Here is an 11018-nt window from a genome sequence, read left to right as displayed (position 1 = left end):
TATATTATATTTTATCACATTGCCATCAAATTAAATTGCTTGATTGAGTAAATAGCTTCATAATGTACTAGTAAATCTTTGCTACCATTATTGGCAAGTTTTTGTAAGTAATCTTTCTAGTCAAGCACTTATGTATCATCTATAGTAATCTTAAGTTTTTCCATTTTTCTCTTCTAAATTTTCTCATCTTGTTTTCATAGGCTTACTGGCTGCGTCTTCTATGCTACTTGGTACACTCGTTAGACCCCAAAGCGATGAAATATTCATTTTTTGTTAATACAATATTACGTGAAATGCTTATTAATAGTGCTGCTTATTTAAAGTACTATGTTACAGAATCTGTTTTGTTAATTTTACCATCAATGCAAAGACAAACATGTATTTGCGTGCTAATTTTGCTACTTTATTACATTCATGTTTGTTTTAGGAAAGTACATATGCGCATGAAAAATTGTTGCATTGTCTAAGGTCCAATTCCAAACTAGTTGAAGTGGAATTCATTTAGTTAGTTTTATGACACATGCTAGTAAGTATTTTGCAATTCATTTAGTTCCACTCTTTTTCATCTTGCATGTTCTGGTACTACAATCATGCCACTAGTTCGGGAGAGTGAGAGGGAAAGGAGGGCATTCCTCGCGGAACATAAACGCATGGGTGATGTGTATGCTAAGCTAAGGGGTGCATTGATTACATGTACTTTAACCATTATACCTCTAGCTCAAGGTTATGCATGTTATCTTGTCAATTTTCATCTCATTATGATGCAACGTTGTTGTGTTTGTCATTTATAGGCATCGGGAGGAGTTAGCCGCAAGACTTGAAGCACAAGAGAGAGCATTTGAAGAGATACAAAAGAAGCAGCAAGAAGAATTGGAAGCTCTAAAGAAGATCCAACAAGAGAAGAATGAAGCCTAGGCAAAGAAGCAAAAGGAGATGGATAATCTGCTTGATTTTCTCTTGAGGGCTCAAGCAACTTAGCAAGCAACCCTGTAGTCCCAGTCCAAACCAGATGGTTCATGAAAGCCATCCTTACATTGCAATCATCAGGACAACATATGTGGTCTTTAGTTAATATTAGTTTTCATCTTGTCTATTGTCTATGTCAAACTTGAGTCAGTTTTTACCGTCATTTTTGTTTACAGAATGATTTGGCTGATACAATCTCATATATGATATGATTTGTCTTACATATCAATTTATGATGTGATTTTTCTCTACAACTTTTTTATATAATATGATGTGATGTGATGTGAAGTAAATACTTATTTTCATCGCAATTTAGATTCGAAAAAAAGTAAATATATTTTGACGACTTCATCTACATCCATAATAAAAGTAGTGGCACTAGTAGTGGCATAGCCGCTCGGGTGATGATCTGGCATAATGTTAGTGACGTTGCCTTGTCATCGAATATGGTACAATATGGCATATTTTCTCCTAATATGTGACATTAATTGACCGTCATGGAAATAGGAAGTCGATGACGTTCTATATAACGTCACCGAAGGTCCCAATTTCGATGATGTTTTTGTGCGTGCGCCGTCACTAGGAGTAATCTGTGACGGGGATTTCGTGACGATGCTTGTGACGCCTGTAAAATGTCACTAGGGGGTAATTTGTGACGTTATTAGCTATTCGATGACATTTTTTAGCTCGTCATAGTAGGCCCTATCTCTTGTAGTGTATTTTGGATTGGAAGCATATAAGGGCATCTCCAACACCCTCCCCTAAAATGGACATAGTATTCATCCGTGGACTGTCCGGGCTCGTCCACGAATACTGATGCGGGAGCCGACAATCCAATCATATCCATCAAATGAACGCAGTTTGAACAAACTTGAGATATTTTGTGCAAACCATACAATTTTCATTTAAACCGCACTAAATTCATGACATTCGACATATTTCATTAAATAAAAGCGAACATGACATTCTTTTTAACATAGCAAAAGTTAACCTAGCCTAAATCTTCACCGCCCGTTCCTGTTCTTTCCCTCATCTAGTGAGATCAACAGTCATGCTCCCCGGGAAGTGAAGTTGTGGGTCACATGATCAGGAAGAGGCCAACATGGGACACGAGATGTCACATGTGCTACTCGTCCTCGCCGGAGTCCACTGTGTGGACATCGCCGGTTGAGGTGAGGTTCACGAACGGCACGTGCAGGGCGAACAAAGTGGTACTGCTGTCGTTCTTGTCGGCGATCACCTTCGTGTCCACCACTGCCTCGATCACGTTGTCGCCGACACGAACACTGTGTGCGGCCTCGTAGAGCGCCCCTGCTGGTCAACGAAGTTCGGGTCCTCCGTGCCCCTAGCCAACACGGCCTCCTCGCTCACGAACTCGCCGTAGATTTGGCTCTCCACCAACCGGTGATGCATGAGGAGGGTGAGGTTTGTAGCGTTGGTCCTCCTGCGCTAGCCGAAACGCCAACACCGGTGGTGCCAGCTGCTCCTTCGCCATGACGACGTTGAAGTGTGAACTACGCCCACTCCATGGTGAAGACGGCATGGACTGGCGTGGGCCCAGGCACCGGCTCATCGTCGGACGCCTTCTCCATCATAGGGTCATTGCCGCTCACCTCAGACGAACTCGCCGGCAAGCCGGCTGCAAGACCAGCTAACTCGTACTTCTGCTCCGTAGAGCTCACCGTCATGGCGGAGGTGGTGCACAGAGGAGGAACAAAAGCGACCGTGGAGTGCGCGATCACGTCCAGGGTGTTGTTTCAATGTGGGCGTCAGAGTGGGTTTCCCAATCTCCGCGACAGTTTAATGTCGGTGGGCCACTACAAGAAAATTGAGATACTGTGACGAAAATCCTCATGACGGTGGTTGACAATGTCATGTATGTATCTAATGTGTGACGGTCTAGAGGCTGTGTCACTGATTTTTGTAAATCAGTGACGATTAATGTCATTGAATCGACTCGAACGCTGAGCACCACCTAGCTACCAATTTCTATGACGTTTTGGTAATTTTCATGACGAACTTGCTACAGCACAGACTTACAAATGTAACTGCTAGTAGCGGGACCTGCCATATCTGCTTCACTGGTTATTGAGTGGTAGAACCAACACGTCGTGTTTTTTATGGGACCCATGTGTCAATTTTGGTAGTTGAACGCACCATAATTTCTTCATAGGTTATTGTGTGATGCCATTATTTTGTTCAATCTAATATAAATATGTGGTGGCCAGAAAAAAGTTCATTAGTGGGGTCGTGAGCTAATGAATATGACGTTGCAGTTGTTTCGCTCCATCTCAAAAAGGTAAATACGAGATTGGCTGGGAAAGATTTGGTAGGAGGATTTTTCTACGGGACCTATGCTTCAGTGTTTCTCTATGGGGTCCACACGTAGGACCCATGAGAATTTCTTTACGGCGTATTGAGTAGTGTAAATATTTTCTGAGTCTAATATAAATAAGTAGTGGCCGAAAAAAATGCTCATTGGTTGCGCTGGTGAGCTGATGGGTATGGCAGTATAGTGCAACAGTTATTTCGTCCTAACAAAAAAAAGCACTCCTTCCCACATGGTCTTTCCTGTAGGGATTTCCAACAGGGTAGAGTTCATGCGAAACTATGCGAATATATCTTTATCATGTCATTGTACTACACGACCTATCCCCTGGTGCCTTTTTACTTTTTTTATTAGCAGATTATACACAAACATGGTACGTGCCTTTCTAATTTTTCTGATCAAATTATAGACGTTCATGGTACGTGTCAAACCCTCATTTTTTACCTCTAAAAAAACCCACATTTTTTAACGTGAGCGTGTCAAACCCATAATTTTTTCTAGTTTAAGCATATAATTTATTCGCCCCTGCGCGCCGAGAATTAAAATTTTAAGTTAATTAGGCTCGATGGCAAAAGTTTCTCAACGAAGCCCATTTAACTACCCACAGTTCCACCCTAATCCCCATTATCTCATCTGGCGTCGCCCCGATCCAATCTTGCGCCGTCTCCTTCCTTTCACCGTCTCGATCCAATCTGCTAGCATCCCCCCTCCGCCGCTCCTCTCCAGCAGCCCCCACGCTCCCACTCCCGCCCCGTCCACCTCCGCCGCCCCCACCATCGACGCAACAACCACCGCCACCGCCGCCATCGAGACCGCGGAGGAAGCCGTTGCAGCACCGGTGGTGGAAGAGGCGCCGCCGACGCCGCAGGCAGCCGCGCTCGGTAGGAGCAGCCTCTGCACGGGACAATTCTCCACATGATCTGGTGACGCAAGCTGTCGACCCACCGGAAGTACTCCGTGTCGTGCGGCTGCTCTTCTGGACGCTCTCGGCGCTGCTCGTCCATGGCGTGATCTCCGCTACCGCTGCCTCCAACCACGCTGACCCCTTGCTCCAGTTCTTCCACTTGGCTTACAGCTGGGCGGGTTCTGGGCTTCTGGCCGGAGCCAGCCACCGTGGCGCTCCTCTACCACGCCCGCTGCATCCTCCTCGAGACCATGCCGCCCTTCTTTGTTTCCCTGACGAGGCCACTGTCGCAGGCATTTTGCAGCGCTGCTCCCATCCAGATGCTTTGTTGTGGCGCTCCTCCTGTCATTCTCTCCATTTAAATGTTTGAGCGAGAAATCAATGGCGCTTTCTGGCTGTGCGGGAGTGGACATGTTCAGCGTGTGTGGGATTTCTCAAGTTCAAAGCTGACATCGTCGATGAGAAGACTGAACCCAAGGTGAGCAAAATGTTTCTTCTTGTATTTTTGACGTGTTTACCCATGCTTCTATTAGTATGTGTATACTCTGGAGATAATGACTAACGTTGGCACCTGCAGCTTATCAACACTTAGATAGCAATTGATATTTTTCAACTGAAATATGCAATCGCTAGGAGTTTTATACTTTTAATTTTCAATTACATGAGTGCAGCAAGCATGAGCAGGACGGACTATTGGGGATATGATAGGCAAACAATTTGCTAACACAGAACATATATCTGAACAATGATAGCCTGATTAGCTGAAATCTTTTTGAGCAGGTTGAAGGTGGAGGAGGGCATGGACGGGATTTGGTCCCAGCATTGCACTCAGAGATGCTCTAATATTTAAGGAGTCCTTGTTTCTTATATTATATTTTATCACATTGCCATCAAATTAAATTGCTTGATTGAGTAAATAGCTTCATAATGTACTAGTAAATCTTTGCTACCATTATTGGCAAGTTTTTGTAAGTAATCTTTCTAGTCAAGCACTTATGTATCATCTATAGTAATCTTAAGTTTTTCCATTTTTCTCTTCTGAATTTTCTCATCTTGTTTTCATAGGCTTACTGGCTGCGTCTTCTATGCTACTTGGTACACTCGTTAGACCCCAAAGCGATGAAATATTCATTTTTTGTTAATACAATATTACGTGAAATGCTTATTAATAGTGCTGCTTATTTAAAGTACTACGTTACAGAATCTGTTTTGTTAATTTTTACCATCAATGCAAAGACAAACATGTATTTGCGTGCTAATTTTGCTACTTTATTACATTCATGTTTGTTTTAGGAAAGTACATATGCGCATGAAAAATTGTTGCATTGTCTAAGGTCCAATTCCAAACTAGTTGAAGTGGAATTCATTTAGTTAGTTTTATGACACATGCTAGTAAGTATTTTGCAATTCATTTAGTTCCACTCTTTTTCATCTTGCATGTTCTGGTACTACAATCATGCCACTAGTTCGGGAGAGTGAGAGGGAAAGGAGGGCATTCCTCGCGGAACATAAACGCATGGGTGATGTGTATGCTAAGCTAAGGGGTGCATTGATTACATGTACTTTAACCATTATACCTCTAGCTCAAGGTTATGCATGTTATCTTGTCAATTTTCATCTCATTATGATGCAACGTTGTTGTGTTTGTCATTTATAGGCATCGGGAGGAGTTAGCCGCAAGACTTGAAGCACAAGAGAGAGCATTTGAAGAGATACAAAAGAAGCAGCAAGAAGAATTGGAAGCTCTAAAGAAGATCCAACAAGAGAAGAATGAAGCCTAGGAAAAGAAGCAAAAGGAGATGGATAATCTTCTTGATTTTCTCTTGAGGGCTCAAGCAACTTAGCAAGCAACCCTGTAGTCCTAGTCCAAACCAGATGGTTCATGAAAGCCATCCTTACATTGCAATCATCAGGACAACATATGTGGTCTTTAGTTAATATTAGTTTTCATCTTGTCTATTGTCTATGTCAAACTTGAGTCAGCTTTTACCGTCATTTTTGTTTACAGAATGATTTTGCTGATACAATCTCATATATGATATGATTTGTCTTACATATCAATTTATGATGTGATTTTTCTCTACAACTTTTTTATACAATATGATGTGATGTGATGTGATGTGAACTAAATACTTATTTTCATCACAATTTAGATTCGAAAGAAAGTAAATATATTTTGACGACTTCATCTACATCCATAGTAAAAGTAGTGGCACTAGTAGTGGAATAGCCGCTCGGGTGATGATCTGGCATAATGTTAGTGACGTTGCCTTGTCATCGAATATGGTACAATATGGCATATTTTCTCCTAATATGTGACATTAATTGACCGTCATGGAAATAGGAAGTCGATGACGTTCTATATAACGTCACCGAAGGTCCCAATTTCGATGACGTTTTTGTGCGTGCGCCGTCACTAGGAGTAATCTGTGACGGGGATTTCGTGACGATGCTTGTGACGCCTGTAAAATGTCACTAGGGGGTAATTTGTGACGTTATTAGCTATTCGATGACATTTTTTAGCTCGTCATAGTAGGCCCTATCTCTTGTAGTGGGCGGATGGGCGGGCAGCCGACTTCAATGCGTTAGAGAGTCGTCTCGTCGCCCCTTGCGATCATGTTCCTCCGGCATGGTACATGCGCGGAGGCCGGGACGCAACGCTGGCATCGCTCTCGGCTGGTGTGGCACTTCAATTCCGGCTCCAGTGACAGGTCGTGTCCGCGCTTGTGGCACGACTAGCGGAGGGCAGTTACGTGTGAGAGGGCAAGGGCGCCAGAATTATTTTTCGGTAAGACCGGGGTGTCAGATGCGTATGTGGCATCAGTCAGGACGCCCACAAACGATCAACTTTGCGGAAAATGGACATGCGGACGTGCCCACATACAAATAGGGGTTCATATTAGATGAAAAATTACATCCGGACATTATGGTTCGGTTGTGCATTTTAAGGGTCTGTCTTTGAAGATACCCTAAATAATTACTTCCTCTATATCTAAATATAAGACGGTTTTGTAGTTCGAAACTTAAAAACGTCTTATACGGACAGTATTTTGTTAAAGTTGATGAGATGAACAAAGTAAGTGGTATGTCTAAGAATTTTCGAGCCAACCAGATTAGTCAAAACTAATAATAATAATGTAACGTGGCAACCCAATAGAGGGAAACATCGTGCAATATATCAAAAAAATAAGCGCACGATGCGAGATGTTTTTGGACATGCGTAGCGGGATCTAGGAAATTTCTGGTGACCATATATTATTACTCTAGCTCTAAAAGAAATTTTATCTCCCTCGAACCCACTACCGCAATGCCTCCGCAACGCTACCGGCTCTCTCGCTGCAACCACCCCCTATACTAGCGCCGCCGCTCTCATCTGACCCGGCGCTGCTCGCGCCTTCACGGCTCGCCTCCCCGCCGGATCTAGCCCCTCTTGTGTTTTCCCTATCCATCTGGTTAACCCCTCCCCGTCGTTCTCTCGCCGCTCGTTTACCTCGCGCCGCCGAGACAAAGAGGAGCACCGTGGGGAAGTCGGTCGCCACCCATTCCCTCACTGCCTTCGTCGTTCTCATCCATCCCCCTCCTTTCTCCTGGATCATGCGGCAACGGCAAGGTCCACGGCGCTGGGCCACCTCCGATGTGTGACGGCGTAAGTTCGGGCTCCATCCGCATCGCCTCCTCAATGGTCTCCGGCTAGCAGCCCCGCTTGTGGCACGTCCATTAGAGCATCTCCAACCACTGGCCGAACCCGGTGCACTGGGGGGCGATCGGGGGCTCCGGCGCAAGGGAAAAGCGCTGCTGGCCCACACCCTCAGGTGAAAAATCAAGATTTTCTTCCCCGACTCGCCTTCCCGCCCCCGCGCCCTCGGCGGCCACTAGCTATATCCCGGCGCCGGCCGCCGCCTTTCACCGCTAGATAGCCATTCCCCGCCGGAAAAATAGCAGAGGTTCGCCGAGGCAGCCCCTCCAACAGCAGCTGGGCGTTTCCGGCCGCGGAGGGGCAGTTTAGCGGCGGGTGCACGCCCACCGGGCGCAAGGTGTTCGGCGATTTGCCTGCATCGGCGATGGACTCGGATGACGAGGAAGTGCTCACCGCGCTGCTGGAGGAGGAAGCCGAGGCCGACGTCCAGGAAGAAGAGCATCTAATGGTGCTCGCCGCCCTCGCCCAGCTGCTGGCGAGCACTGAAAAGCCGCGGCGAGGTGGCTCGGCTTTTGGGCGGGTGAAAGCAAAAAACCGGCATCGTCTCGAAGGCTACTCCATGCTCTACTCCGACTACTTCGCCGATGCTCCACTTCATGGCGACAAAACATTTCGGCGCCGTTATCGGATTAGCCGAAAGCTCTTCCTCAGAATTGTGAATTCCATCCGGGAGTTCGACAACTTCTTCAAGTGCAAGATGGATTGCACCGGCAAACTTGGATTCACCTCGATCCAGAAGTGCACGACAGCGATGAGGATGCTTGCATACGGAGCTCCCGGTGATTCACTCGACGACTATGGGCGCATGGCCGAGTCCACCAGCATAGAGTGTTTCTACAAGTTTTGTCGGGCAGTGGTGGCAGTGTTTGGACCGCAATACTTGAGAACACCCAATGCGGAAGACACTGCTCGGATCCTAGCACAGAATGCAGCATGAGGATTTCCTGGAATGCTTGGAAGCATCGACTGCATGCATTGGAAATGGAAGAATTGCCCATTTGCTTGGCAGGGGATGTACAAAGGCGCCAAAGGCGGTTGTAGTGTGGTACTTGAAGCGGTGGCCACACAGGACCTCTGGATTTGGCACTCCTTCTTTGGTATGCCGGGAACTCACAATGACATCAACGTGCTGCAGTGCTCTCCTGTCTTTGCCAAGCTTGTTGAAGGTCATTCTCCTTCGGTGAACTTCGAGATCAATGGGCGGCACTACAACAAGGGATACTATCTAGCTGATGGCATCTATCCGAGATGGTCGACATTTGTGAAGACGATCTCAAACCCTGTGCCAGGAGGCAAGAACGCCTGGTTTGCGAAGATTCAGGAGGCTTGCAGGAAGGATGTCGAGCGAGCATTTGGTGTGCTCCAATCTCGATTTGCTGTTGTCTGGTACCCCGCTCAGACCTGGTCCAAAGATCAAATGTGGGAGATTATGACTTGCTGTGTCATCTTGCACAACATGATCATCGAGAGCGAGCAAGAAGACCCAGTGTTTGACATTGAACCATACTACAGGCAGGGTCCTCTAGCCGAAGTTGATCACCAGGTACCGGCAACCTGGACTGCCTATCTCAGTATGCGTCAGGAGATCCGAGACCCACAGGTGCATCATCAACTGCAGAAAGATCTGATTGAGCACCTATGGAGGCTCAAGGGGGACGCCGGGCGCGACGTGTGATGAAATATGAGTTTTTATTTGTTGAACTATATAATTTGTATTGAACTATTTGTTGTTGTACTATTTTGTTGAAGTATTTGATTTTTCTGTGATGAAATATGTGATAAGAAAAAAATTATGTTGATAATTGAACGCCGAGACATGGCGAACCACGCCGAATATGGGGCTATTCTCGCCCATATGGGCCCTTTATTCGCCGAAATGGGGCTGAAAAGTGAGCCAATTTCGGCGCCGGGGGGCGACGACTGGGCGCAAAACCGCCCCCAGCGCCGATTGTATCGCCGGCTCGCCCCGAGGGGGCGATTTTTATGCGTCCTGGGGGGTGGGGGGGGGGGCAACGGCTGGAGATGCTCTTAGCCTCAGGTATCTCCACATTCGCCTAGTTCCCGTCGCGGCAGCACCGCCGGCATGGTACATGCACCTTCGAGGCCGCTGTATGGCTCAACCCGTAGTAGTCCAGATGCTTACTACCCCCCGTCGCCCGCTTGTTTGATTGCTTGTTAACAACTTAAACTAATTCACCAATGGATTTTGAACTCACCTTTGTTAACTTTTTTTAGGCTAACTCACCTTTGTTAACTGCTCCACACTGATATGCAATTTCCTCGTCCATATATACCTAGCGTCCTCATACTTTTGCTAACTTCATGGATCTGCTTAATTGCCAACTCAATTACTACTAATAGGCATCCCCTGCGGCAGTACTGTCCTCTACTCAAGTAGCAACTAATTAGTACTGATTCCAAGCAAGCTTGCAGTTCACTAACCATTTTATGTGATCTAATCTGCTCTGTTCTCCTTCGCAGGGTAAATGAGGTGTGAGATCCATAATGCTAGCTTCATCAAAGGTCATCCAAATTTGGCCAGAGGAACCGCTCAGGATATTTTACAAATTACTATTGCAGTTCCACTCCGGTGAGATGGCTGAATTCTTGTACTCGCAGGATACTCACCAGGTACTAATAAGTAGCAGTACTTCTCCACAAGTATATGTCGTAGTCTCTAGCTAGTCTGTCTGATTGATTTCTGCGCGTCAAATCCTAGCTAGGGACAAGGTGCATACATATCTGATTAATTTCACAATGGCAAATGTAAGTGTCGAAATATGTATTATTCTCCCAACTATGCTACCCAACCCACCAGGGAATCCCCAGCTAATCTGGTTAATTTCTAAATGTATACATGTCCAGTTTAGCATATTTTCAAGTAGTAGCTTTGGATCACCATTCAGAGCTAACAGGTTACGAACTGATTAGTTACTACAGCAGCAACACTGCATTATACATGACAAAGGCGCCATTGATACAATTGCAGATTATGGAGCATGAGCTGTTATCTCCAGAGGCAGCAAAAAAAAACCTTGTGACAAGATGACATAATAAATCACACAATATTGAGTGTGCAAGGACAGGGGAAGAGTCAATTACAGCGAAAACTACGACGATGG

The 11018-nt window shown here is 45.7% G+C and overlaps 2 long non-coding RNA genes across 2 annotated transcripts; both read left to right on the top strand.

The window, feature by feature from the left end:
- The first annotated feature begins 357 nt into the window (after positions 1-357).
- LOC123166365 (uncharacterized) lies at positions 358-1084 on the top strand. Its single transcript, XR_006483454.1, has 2 exons — positions 358-693; positions 792-1084. It is a non-coding gene; the product is annotated as an uncharacterized lncRNA (long non-coding RNA).
- A 4248-nt stretch (positions 1085-5332) lies between these two features.
- On the top strand, positions 5333-6149 carry LOC123166485 (uncharacterized). Its single transcript, XR_006483564.1, has 2 exons — positions 5333-5758; positions 5857-6149. It is a non-coding gene; the product is annotated as an uncharacterized lncRNA (long non-coding RNA).
- The last annotated feature ends 4869 nt before the right edge of the window (positions 6150-11018 follow it).

Source organism: Triticum aestivum, chromosome 7D (assembly GCF_018294505.1).
Source record: "Triticum aestivum cultivar Chinese Spring chromosome 7D, IWGSC CS RefSeq v2.1, whole genome shotgun sequence".
Taxonomy (NCBI): domain Eukaryota; kingdom Viridiplantae; phylum Streptophyta; class Magnoliopsida; order Poales; family Poaceae; genus Triticum; species Triticum aestivum.
This window is presented reverse-complemented; position numbering and strand designations above follow the sequence as displayed.